The sequence below is a fragment of the Hordeum vulgare genome, chromosome 1H, assembly GCF_904849725.1.
Source record: "Hordeum vulgare subsp. vulgare chromosome 1H, MorexV3_pseudomolecules_assembly, whole genome shotgun sequence".
In the NCBI taxonomy this organism is placed as follows: Eukaryota; Viridiplantae; Streptophyta; class Magnoliopsida; order Poales; family Poaceae; genus Hordeum; species Hordeum vulgare.
In genome coordinates this window covers 418,388,596-418,400,103 of record NC_058518.1, presented here as the reverse complement: position 1 = coordinate 418,400,103, position 11,508 = coordinate 418,388,596, and the positions used below count along the sequence as shown (strand labels likewise).

Below are 11,508 nucleotides of genomic sequence, written 5' to 3'. Positions count from 1 at the left end.
AAAAACAACGACCGCGTTGCAGAAACAATTCATAGGTCTTGTTGCAATTTTTTCTTACAACGGAACGTTTGTTACGATCTGCATTTTGAAACAGCTGCCCAGTTAAAGAATAGAGGAAGACCCATAGGGAAAGGTCACGGAAACACTCTCGAGCCGTCTGATCCAAAACAGATCTGACGGCGATGGAGGCGGTCGACGCGAGCAAAAAGATCTGCCAGCTGGACGAGTATTCCCCATATAATATTTAGTACTTAGGGAGAATATTTCAGGCCAAAACATTAAGTAAAATACATATAATAGTTATATAAAGTGTATTGGGGCATTATAAATATCCCCTAATGAATATTTTTTGGGTTCTCCAAATAAATACCCAGTAAAATCTAAGGCTTCAAATCCTAGTCAAAATTAGCTAAACTGAAGCAACACAAGCAACATTTTAATTAACCCTATTTAAATGGTTATTCCAAATACAAAAAAATTGGAAGTTTTTGATTATTTTTTACATCTATTTCTATTTCACTGTTCACAAGGGTGCATTTGAGCTCAGGGGCAGAAACTCAAGTCTGAAAACGGAAGTGACCGTTGAGAACTCCTATTGTGTAACAGCAACAAAGCTGAAGGACCAGTACTCAACTGTTTACCTAAGCAGAGAAAACTCAAAAACTTCAATTAAACTGACTAAATTGGGGTGAGATAGGCCAACAAAAAATCCTGAGTGGTATAAATAATGTCCTATCTCTAAAAGAAAGCAATGACTAGTTAAGAGATGATACATGGTACAGTACTTTGACATTATCTGGTGAATTTTGGCTTGGGCCCATTCCTTTAGAAGCCAAGCAATTTTTGGCATTTCAGCTTGTGTGCCCAGCAGAATTTGCAGATATGAAGTCGGTCCGCAAGTGGTAGGCCTCCAGAATTTGCAGTTATGAAGTTCATGTCTGCTGGTGGAAGGGACTAATGTAGCTCGGCTATTCTTATCACATTATTACGCAGTAGCCAAACTATCACACAGAGTCTGGTATGCTGCACTGCAACGTTTGAATTTCTCCTCTGCGGTAGCCTGCCCATGAAAGAAAATCCATAATATTCTTCAGTTTTGTACACAAACAATTTATAACAGTGAGGTCCTTACGGTAAATAAAAATAGAAGTTCAAAACATCAAACTAGACACTACAAAATACAATGTTTGCAGGTACTATGTCAGTCTGAACCGAAATTGAATGCCTGTCTTCTACTGAATCATGTATAGCCTACTTTTAAATGGAAAAAATAGCTGTAACATATGTTTTGTATGGAACCTACGTGAGCTGCTAACCAATCGTTATTGATCTAATGTTGCATTAGTTATAGATAGTGTAGTGCATTATCACTAAGGTTCGGCCATTGGAAATGCGCTCCTACAACATTTGAGTCAAGAATAAAGGAAAAAATAGGGGGGTTGGAACTCTGGGTGTGTAGTTCTAGTTCCTGATATTTAATTTGTATGGCCCATATTTAATTTTTAGCTCATGGTCATCTCACAGTAGCATCTGAGCCTGAGGTGAACTCAGGAAACCAGCAGATCTATGACAGATGATACTCCCTCCGTAAAGAAATATAAGAGCGTTTAGATAACTACTTTAGTTATCTATAAACACTCTTATATTTCTTTATGGAGGGAGTACAAAGGTGTAAAAAAAAAACTTTGAAAGATTGCAAAGAGCAATTAAACTTGGATGTTGAAAGACTATAACCTTCGATGAGCCATGATGACGATCTGGATGCCATCTAAGTGCGCACGTCCGGTATCTAGTATGAAAAGGGGAGGAAATAAATGGTAAAACAATGGTCCAGAGCAAAAACGAAATGAAGGATACAATGTATCATGGCTCGTGCCATAATCCCAAAAAATATACTCAAGGCTAGTGAAATGCTCAAAGCCTCAGCAATCTTACGCGCTTTTAACATCTTCAAGTTTTAGTGGGCCAGAAGTACGCAATCCAAGAGCCTGACGCGCCACAGATACCTCTGTGTGGGTGGATATTTCGTCCTCGTCGTCTGTTTCATAACTCCAGTGTCCAGAACTTTCTGAATGAGAACGCCTTGAATTCCTCCTTTGAAAATCATCAGATTCAAAAGACCAATAATACGTGTGCTGGTTCCCACGAAAAGCATCGCGAAAAAACAGTCTCTGGTTCATCATCATCATCGCTTGTGCAAAAGTCAAATCCCCCTGTCCAAACAAAAACACCCAAACTTTATATGGTTCAGTACAAGTCTAACTAGAATGTTTCTAGCATCAAAATAGCCGTACTTCATAATTGCTTAAGAAGTTCGCAGTCCTGACTCCTGAATTAAACTACGGTGCATAACAGAAAATGATTCAAATTTATCCATAAAACAGAAAGAGAAGTGCAGATAAGGAACTGTACCCCTGCTTTTGACAGTATCGTTATAAAACACATGGGGACGGAAACCATTATTCCTTGAATCCCTGACCCAACGGTGTCCTCTAAACCATGAAGGTCCACTAGATGCCTCTTTTTTCTCATCTTCATCACGCCAACTCTGAACATTGTTTCAAACGAAAATGTCTAGGTTAAAAACATTTAATATATGTACTTACAAGTCATTTTGATGAAAACTGCAACTGGTGTTAAAGTGAATACAACTAAGGGAGCACAAAAATACAGAGCAATATTTAGTTCATTTCCTTTCCTTCCAAAACTTTAAGCGATAAAATAAAGAGAGACTTCTTCTATACCAGTCCCTTGATTACTAAATTTTACACACCTTGTAGAGTTGCAAGCCTTAAAGCTCCCAATCTCAGAAAGGATTAAGTCTACCAAGTTTCTCACAGCGATCTTCTAGAACAAACTTTGAACATTCATTTATCTCAAAAGTTTCCTTGGTATATATGGTACATATGTTTTTTAAAACACTGCAGTTTTGCTTGACGAATGTAAGTTAAAACTACAAGAATTCAAAGAATATAACAACAGATAATGAGTCATATGTATCTAAATTCGATCATCCTAAGTTCAGCAATTGTGAAAGCCAATCATCCTATCCTAATTACTCATAACTAATTGAATAAAATTAAATGACACGAGGATGCTAAACATTTTTGTTTCACTGACATCGAAGAGGCTCTCAGCATACTCAGAGATATTCCGTATCATCGTTCTTTTCGTGTCTCTATTTCTCCTGCGTTTTGCATAATAACTGAACCTCTGCGGAAAGCAAAAGATAGAAGTGTTAGCTCTTCCTCTGTTCAAGAAACGAACTAATTTCTGGTGGTAAGTCATCATCAGTTGCAAAAAAAGAAGTTAAAAGTGCACTTACAAGCAAACAAATTATACAAACAAGAAAACTTACGCAGGCAAAGTGGCTGAGCCAAGCAAGACACATCACACCATAGCAAAAAAATGATTTTGGAAAGCACAAGCTTCCGGTCAAACTTCCACGATCTAATACGGTCCTAGCTATTCTGGAGGAACGGGGGGGCGGGTGGGGGGGGGGATCGGGGGGGGGGGGGGGGGGGGGGGGGGGTAATTTCGCCAAGCATATACAAGGAGCAATATACAGAACAGCGTCCAGATTCACCTTGAGGAACTCAACATTCACAAGCACCTAATTTCGTCAAAACAAGCAGCCATCTAAGAGACAAGTCCCCAAATCTACCTGTGGTATGGCCTACCTTTCTCACGGGAAATACATCAAACAGATCAAGCAGAAATTCCTCTCAAAATTGAGAAGATAAATCAAGGATTCTACCCCCGCCCTCAATTCATCAAACACACGAGCAATACATTCGACGGAAACCGACCAACTGCAAAGTACAGGCGGGTCAAACAAAATAAATAAAAATCCTTCCCGGGAGCTATCAATACCGCGACAGGGAGTGAGAAGGTTACGTGGTGCCACTGGTTCTTGCGCTTCCGCTGCAGGGGAGGCGTGGAATGGAACGACGCGGTGGCCGCCAGCTGCTGCGGCGCCGCCGCCGCGAGACGGTGCGGGCGGTGGCCTGAGAGAAGAGCCGACTTGACGTGGTTCATCTCGACAGGTGGGCCGTGTGTCACACCCACACCTTTCGCTGCAGTGTGACATAGATAGAAAGGAGATGAGGCTAGTGGTTTGTGGCCCATGGGCCATGGTGCCGGCATGTAACCCATGTGCGCATCCAAAGAGCATGGGGTTTGGGCGAATCCTATTTAGCGCCACAGGCGCCGGTTTATAAGAAAATTTGCTAACCGGCGCCTGCAGCGTGTTAGGTGGGCTCGGCCCATCTTCTCCTTTGTTCTGTTGTAAGGGAAAAAGAAATACCACGTTATTGCGATTCAAACCCGAGACCTTTGGGGCAGAAGTGCGATGGACTAACCACTACACCATCCCGTATTAGCTGCCGATGTACTGCTTCTACCCCTCTTTCTTCTTTCCCCTTGGGCCTTTCCCTTTTTTTTTTCTTTTTTCACTTTTTCACTTTTTCATGTTTTCTTCTTTCTTCTTTATTTTTTCGCCTTTGTTTTTAATTGCAAGAACTTTTTTAAAAAATTGGTGGACTTTTTTGAATTAGGATGAAACTATTATTTTTGATAAATTATGATGACCTTTTTTCAAAATGGATGATTTTTTCAACTTTGATGAACATTTTTTATCAAATTCAATGATTTTTTTCAAAAATTGATGACCTTTTTTAAAAAATTAATGTTTTTTTTCTTCAAAATCTGTAAATTTTTGAGAAAAATTGATAAACTTTTATCAAATTCGTTGCATTTTTTCAAAATCGGTAAACTTTTTTTAATAATTTGTGAACTTTTCAAATTAGATGAACTTTTTTCAAAAATCGGTGAATGTTTTTTCAAATTGATGAACTTTTTTAAAAAATGATGAACTTTTATCAAATTTGGTGAAATTTTTAAAAAAAATGGTGAACGTTTTTTGAAATTCGATGAACTTTTAAAAAAATGATGATTATTTTTTAAATTCGATGAAAGTTTTTTGAATATCAGTGAACTTATTTAAATTCGATTGACCTTATGAAAAATTCATGAACTTTTATAAAATACCGATTTTTTATTTTATTTTCTTCCTTTTTATTAAAGTCAATGGTTGACTAATTAACTGTTCAACCACGCATGACCAGAACAGTCCTCGAGCGAGCGAGTGAGCAATCAGGCAGGAACAAGCGAGAGATCGATCAGGCGGGAGCGAGCAATTGGGCGAGCGCTAGATGGGCCAGCCCATGAAGCAGCGGCTGCGAGCGCCAACTCCTATAGCTCACACCTGAAGCGCCAACTAGGAGCACCCTCGGGTTTGGGGTAAGGATTTCGAATTATTCAATCTTCCTTTCTAGCTAAACAATCCTGAAGGATCTTCCAACACCTTGAGTCGCTTAGTGCTCGAATACTCAAAAGTATATACTTCCTTGAGTCTTCCATCCTCTGTGTCGAGCTAGGATCCCACCCAAGCCAGGTTTGGAGATCCATCGTCGAAGGTCGCGATATCCTGAAGCAAGGTGTGATCAGAACCATTGGCAATGGTAACTCCACCGACATCTGGCAAGATAATTTGATTCCCTGCAAGGAGATGATGAGGCCCTACGGTGCTCGTACTGACAACCCTCCCTAGTTGGTTGCTGAACTGATCGACACCACTTCAGCCACATGGGATATAACCAGGTTAGAAGAAGTTTGCCTCCCCATTGATGTTAGGGCAATACTGGAGATCCCTTTGTGCACCAGCAACATCTCAGACTCTTGGAGATGGTTTTTTGAGAAGAACGGATGCTTCTCGGTTGGATCCGCTTATCGAATGATGTCAGAAACCAAATACCGCAAGGGAGCATAGCTGGATGGATCGTCGGGTTCGTCAAGTTCGGGAAGAGATGCTGATTCATGGAAGAAACTTTGGCATATCCATGTTCCAGGGAAGATTCGGATGTTTCTATAGAGGTTTGTTGAGCATTCTATCCCAACAGAAGATGTTCGGGCTAACAGGAACATGGCGACTTCGAGCGATTGTGGGCTATGTGGGGCAGTCGATTCCTGGCGACATTCTCTGCTCGAGTGCTCGATGTCCCGCTGCATTTGGGCCTTGGTGGATGGAGAACTTGCAGAACATTTATGTGAGACGACAGAACCGGATGCTAAACGCTGGCTCTTCACCATGATTGATTCTTTATCTCATGAACCTTTCATCCGGTTATCGGTCACTCTGTGGGCCATATGGTGGGCGAGAAGGAAGGCAATTCACGAACATAATTCTCAGAGCCCAGCGGCTACCCACTAGTTCATCAGGAGGTTCATTCATGAACTTGAACTACTTCCAAGCCAGGGCAGGAAGAAGCAGCCAACTCCAAAACCAGTTGTTGTAAAACCAAAAGCGCCACCTTCGGGATAAGCCAAGATCCATGTTGATGCTGCAATATCCAAGGTTCACAGAAGGGGAGCTGCGGCGGCTGTGTGTAGGGATGGGATAGGAAACTTCTTGGGCAGTTCGGCGCTCGTCATCATTGGCATCACCGACGTAGCAGCTCTGGAAGCTATAACATGCAGGGAGGGGCTCTCCCTCGCCGCTGACCTCCTCGCCCACAACTTCATAATTGCCTCCGACTCCAAGGAGGTCATTGGAGACATCCATCGTCACAACAGTGTGAGTTATGGAGCTATTATCTCTTAAATAAATATTAGGGCTACTCAATTTGCTTGTAATTTTTCTTTTGAAAGTAGAGCGGCAAACCATGACGCTGATAAACTATCCAAGTTTACTCACTCCCTGGATCAGGGCCGACATATGTGGATGTCGACACCACAAGATCCATTTTGTATCCCAGAAATTGTGGAATTTGAGTGAATAAAGACTTGGTTTCTAAAAAAATGTAACCCATGTGTGCAGCAGTGTTGTTCTGTGAGTTCTGTATTGGGAATATTATGTGTGTGAGTCCCTCTTATTAGGGTTTCTCTCTCCCGGGAGAATTTTTCATCACCGTCAAGACCTTGTCCCCTGGCTGTCGTTCTATCCCGCCGTTTCCTTCCGAATCAAGGCCAAACGGCGTTTTGGGATCGCAGTCGCCCCTGTGTGGAGCTCGGTATAGGTGAGAGCGTAAGGTTCCCACATCAAAACCCGATCTAGTTTTCAGCATCGGGATAGTGATCTCAATGAGTTCATCGAGCGCTGCGACGTCTGCTGATGTGGATGATGCGGCCCGCATGATGGCGGAACTTGGCTTGAGGGAGGAGGATTTGGATGACATCGTCTTTGATGAGAAAGAAGCACCGCCGGAGGCGGCTAGATGGATCGCCTTGGCAAGGGTGAACACCTAGAAGACCTACAACCAAACCTGGTTCTACCAAAACATGCAGACGGCCTGGGACCTGGCTCACGTGGCAAAGTTCGGACCTCTGGAACACAACCTATACACAGTTCAGTTTTCATGCCTCGGGGATTGGGAAAGAGTCATGCAGGAGGGGTCGTGGAACTTCAGGGCCGATGCAGTGATCTTGGCTCCAAATGATGGGGTGACAAAACCGTCGCTTATCAAGCTAGACACCCTGGATATCTGGATCCAGATTCATGATGTGCCCATGCTTTATGCATACATGGTTGGGCAACTGGCAGCCAAGGTCGGAGAGGTCCTGTTCTGTGAGCCCCAGTCCAATGATTTCACGGGGAATTTCTTCTGCGTATGGGTGAAAATTGATGTGAATAAACCTCTGAAGAATGCGGCTTTGATGATCCGTGATAGCAAGAGGCAGATCTACGGGGTGAAGTACGAGAAGCTCCCTGACTGGTCCGCTGTTTGTGGTATGTTGGGCCATCTGTTCAAGGAGCATGGGAGAGGGATTCACCCTCATTTGGCCCTAAGAACTCCGGGCATCTTGGGCCATGAGAATTTATGGTAATTTACTTACAGTATTTACAGTTTGTCAGTCCACCGATTGGTGGGTGGACACGGGTGCAAATATTCATGTGTGTGCTGACTTGTCATTGTTCTCTTCTTATCAGGCCACCGGTCGCGGGTCCGTATTGATGGGGAATGGCGCGAGTGCTTTTGTTCTTGGTGTTGGCACGGTCGATCTGAAGTTTACTTCGGGAAGGATCGTGCAGCTGAAGAACGTGCAGCATGTCCCCGCCATCAAGAAGAATCTCGTTAGTGGCTCCCTTCTGTGTAGAGAAGGGTTTAAGTTGGTGTTCGAGTCTAATAAAGTAGTAGTTACGAAATATGGACTTTTCGTTGGAAAAGGTTATGAATGCGGAGGTCTGTTCCGCCTTTCTCTAGCAGATTTTTGTAATAAAGTCATGAACAATATTCATTCGAGTGTTAATGAATCTGAAGTTTGGCATTCACGTCTTTGTCACATAAGTTTCGGTGTTATGTCGCGGCTAGCAAAATTGAATTTAATCCCAACTTTCACTTTAGCCAAAGGTTCTAAGTGCCACTCGTGTGTGCAAGCAAAGCAACCTCGCAAGCCTCACAAGGCTGCAGAGGAGAGACACTTGGCACCATTAGAACTCATACATTCTGATCTTTGTGAGATGAATGGTGTGTTGACTAAAGGTGGAAAGAAATACTTCATGACACTGATAGATGATTCCACTAGATTTTGCTATGTGTATCTGTTAAATACTAAAGATGAGGCTCTACACTACTTTAAAATCTATAAGGCAGAAGTTGAGAATCAACTTGAAAAGAAAATTAAACGAGTCCGGTCTGATCGTGGTGGAGAGTACTTCTCAAACGAATTTGATTCATTTTGTGCGGAACACGGCATTATTCATGAGAGGACGCCTCCCTATTCACCCCAGTCAAACGGGGTTGCCGAACGGAAAAACCGTACTCTAACTGATTTGGTTAACGCCATGTTAGATACATCGGGTTTATCCAAGGCATGGTGGGGGGAGGCTATATTGACCGCGTGTCATGTCCTGAATAAAGTTCCTACAAAAGATAATGAGATCACTCCCTACGAGGAGTGGTCGAAGAGAAGGACAACACTCTCGTACTTACGTACTTGGGGCTGCTTGGCGAAAGTCAATGTACCGATTCCCAAGAAGCGTAAGCTTGGACCAAAGACTGTGGATTGCGTTAATTTGGGATACGCTAAGAATAACGTAGGCTATAGATTTCTAGTAGTGAAATCTGAGGTACCTGACGTGAAGGTCGGTACAATAATGGAGTCGAGGGATGCTACATTCTTTGAGGATATATTTCCCATGAGAGATATGCAAAGCACTTCTAGACAGGAATCTGAGATAACTCCTGAGCCTGCCATTCCTATGGAATATTATGAACAAACACATGATGAAAATCCTGAGGAGGATGACAAGGAAGCCCATGGTAGGGGCAAGAGACAAAGGACTGCAAAGACCTTTGGTGATGATTTCTTCGTATACCTCGTGGATGATAATCCCACTTCTATTTCAGAAGCGTATGCTTCTCCAGATGCTGATTACTGGAAAGTTGCGGTCCGTAGCGAGATGGATTCCATCATGGCTAACGGGACATGGGAAATCACTGATCGTCCCTATGGTTGCAAACCATTGGGATGCAAGTGGGTGTTCAAAAAGAAGCTTAGGCCCGATGGTACGATTGAAAAGTACAAGGCTAGGCTTGTGGCCAAGGGCTATGCCCAGAAAGAAGAGGAAGATTTCTTCGATACTTATTCACCTGTGGCTAGACCGACCACCATTAGAGTACTACTCTCATTGGCGGCCTCTCATGGTCTTCTCGTTCATCAAATGGACGTTAAGACGGCTTTCCTGAATGGAGAGCTAAATGAGGAAATCTATATGCAACAGCCATATGGCTTTGTGATAGAAGGTCAGGAAGGAAAGGTGTGTAAGTTGCTGAAATCTTTATATGTTCTGAGACAAGCACCTAAGCAATGGCATGAGAAGTTTAATACAACTCTGACATCTGTTGGCTTCGTTGTTAATGAAGCTGACAAATGTGTATACTATCGCCATGGTGGGGGCGAAGGAGTTATATTGTGCTTGTATGTTGATGATATACTGATATTTGGAACCAACCTCAAAGTAATTGAGGAGGTTAAGTCTTTTCTGTCTTAAAACTTTGAGATGAAGGACCTTGGGGTGGCTGATGTTATCTTGAACATCAAGCTGTTGAGAGATGATGAGGGTGGGATTACACTTCTGCAATCCCACTATGTTGATAAGATTTTGAGTCACTTTGGATATTCAGACTGCAAAAATTTTCAAACACCATATGATCCTAGTGTGCTTATTCGAAAGTTTAAAGGCACAGCTATAGATCAATTGAGATTCTCTCAAATTATCGGTTCACTTATGTACCTAGCTAGCGCAACGAGGCCTGACATCGCGTTTGCTGTGAGCAAACTTAGCCGGTTTGTTGCAAACCCGGGCGATGTTCATTGGCGTGCTGTTGAAAGAATTATGCGCTACTTGAAAGGTACTGTCAACCACGGGCTTCACTATACGGGATTCCCATCGGTACTTGAAGGGTATAGTGATGCGAATTGGATCTCTGATGCTGATGAGATGAAGGCCACTACTGGGTATATGTTTACTCTTGGGGGTGGTGCTGTTTCCTGGAAGTCTTGCAAGAAAACGATCTTAACAAGGTCGACAATGGAAGCAGAATTAACAGCATTAGACACATCTGGTGTCAAAGCAGAATTTCTTCGAGATCTTTTGATGGACTTACCTGTGGTTGAGAAGCCGGTTCCGGCTATCCTTATGAACTGCGATAATCAGACGGTTATTGTTAAAGTGAAGAGTTCAAAGGACAATATGAAGTCCAACAAACATATAAGAATGAGATTGAAGTCTGTCAGACGTTTGAGAAACTCCGGAGTGATAGCGTTGGATTATATCCAAACGGCTAAGAATCTGGCAGATCCCTTTACTAAAGGGCTATCACGTGTTGTGATAGATAGTGCATCGAGGGAGATGGGTATGAGACCCACATGAGTTGCCATGGTAGTAACCCAACCTATATGATCGGAGATCCCGTGAAGTAGGACCTGGGAAAACAAGCCAGTGGTGAACTGAGGAGAGTAACTTTACTAACCCACTCCGTTGGAGATGCAATACTCTCGGATACTGTATGGTAGGATGACTACTGTCTTAATGTGTTATAAAGCTTATATGTAAGCAAGATGTTGTCCTACAGAGCGATCTTTGGACGAACACACCTATATGAGCTTGACTGCTGGTCACAGTCTATGAGGTTTGGGTGATCTCTAGTAAACTCATGAATAGGCCAGGAGTGTGACTAATATGCTCCACCCGAGGGGTCACCTTCGGCAGTCTAGTACTAGTAAGACTTATGGTGAAGCTCTTTTATGCCAAGCTGACAATTCAAGGCATAGTCCATTGTTCAGTTGTAAAGGAGTGTAGCTACTTGTTCTAGGTGAAGCTCAACCTTAATAGGTCTTCACTGAAATGCTGGTATATTAAAACAGTGATTGGAACGAGAGAACACGATGTGCCCTTGAGATCTGGTGGGGCATTGTTGAAATTTGGAGGTGGGCCTTAGGCCCATT

General features: G+C 42.8%; 1 pseudogene across 1 annotated transcript; it reads right to left on the bottom strand.

Annotated features, from left to right (window-relative positions):
- Positions 1 to 664: 664 nt before the first annotated feature.
- LOC123441740 lies at positions 665 to 4,103 on the bottom strand (annotated as a pseudogene). The gene is made up of 6 exons (XR_006630451.1): positions 3,898 to 4,103; positions 3,121 to 3,213; positions 2,413 to 2,548; positions 1,936 to 2,213; positions 1,735 to 1,789; positions 665 to 1,060 (listed from the first exon to the last, which is right to left on the bottom strand). The product of XR_006630451.1 is annotated as an uncharacterized LOC123441740 (transcript).
- Between the last annotated feature and the right edge of the window lie 7,405 nt (positions 4,104 to 11,508).